Here is a 1,399-nt window from a genome sequence, read left to right as displayed (position 1 = left end):
TATATATATATATATATATGTATGTGGATAAATTTGGCACATTTATCCATGTGCCAAATGGCAAATTCCACCAATACTAAAGCTATTAAAATTTGGACTTTATGTTCTCTTTAATTTATTTATGTAATACTAGGCTGATGTACTGCCTCAATGTTTGTTGCCACCTGGCAGTCATTATGTCACACTCTGCTGTTTTTGTAATATTATGTATTTTGTGTCCTAATCAAGATTATAAACAAACAGAAAAAGACAGATGCATCCTGGAAGGCGTGCCATGTGCATGCTGGAGGAGAAAGAGGGTGAAGGGGTCAGTGAAAGGGGTTTAAAGCACTCCCCCTGCTGGCAGCCCCATGCATAGCATGGAACTATACACTTTAAAAATATATACAGATACATGAAAACAGAAATGAAAAATACTTCTACAAATAGATGGGCTGTCATTGGCCTTACAGTGTATTACAATAACATTATTTAATATATATACATTGATATCTTGTTTACTTAATATCATGCACAGTGTTGTAATGTAATAACATTTGTAATTTGTTATATATTTTTTAAATCATTCATATTTGTCAGTCTCTTTCATTTGATTAGGTTTTGATGTGGTTTGGGCTTGTTTGGAGAGTTTCATTTTCAATGACAGTTCTATGCTGCCATCTAGTGGAGGGTTAGGGATATAGGATGAAACCCACTTCCACATTAGAGCAAACAAAATAAACTAAAAGTGGTAGGGGGGACAATCTTGGCACAGAGAATATGTGGAAGGGGTGTCACATACCCTCCAAGTTTGGTCAGTGTGGCTCCTTCGCTTGACACAGCTGCCATTGAGCTCCATTCATTTGAAGAATTGTTCATTCAAAACAACTCCAAAATTATAAGTGCTCTTTTCACCAAACTTGGTTTTCTATGCTCCCTCCAACCCTCTGCAGGTGCCCACCATGTTTGGTGGTCTGAGCTAAAGACTCCCATTCATCTTTCTGTCAACTCAGTCTGGCTAGGAATGTCCTATAGGGCTGTATTTGAACCTAACTTCAATGGTCTCTCACTTCAACTTAGCCGGATTTTATTCCATTTATATTTATTTTTTAACTGTTTTGGAAATAAATCACACTTCACTTTTAAAATGCCATTTCTGAGCCTCTGTTGGATGAAGGATTTGCTGCTCTGAAGACTGGACTTTGGTTTTAAGCATCTACTCTTTTAACCATGTTTTATTTGATTTCCTTTGTCTTCAAACTCAGTTTTTAAGACAGAAATCACAGCTCAGATTCAAATCTCATCTCTGAGTTTCTGCTATGTGCCAAAAATGTATGTAAATGCCGTTCTAAACCTCAAATGGCCTTTCAAATGTCTGTCAGCATTTCCCAGAATGCATTGCATAGTGGGGCTTCAAATT

The sequence above is a fragment of the Poecilia formosa genome, unplaced genomic scaffold, assembly GCF_000485575.1.
Source record: "Poecilia formosa unplaced genomic scaffold, Poecilia_formosa-5.1.2 Scaffold1275, whole genome shotgun sequence".
NCBI classification, from domain to species: Eukaryota; Metazoa; Chordata; class Actinopteri; order Cyprinodontiformes; family Poeciliidae; genus Poecilia; species Poecilia formosa.
Note: the sequence above shows the minus strand (reverse complement) of the source record.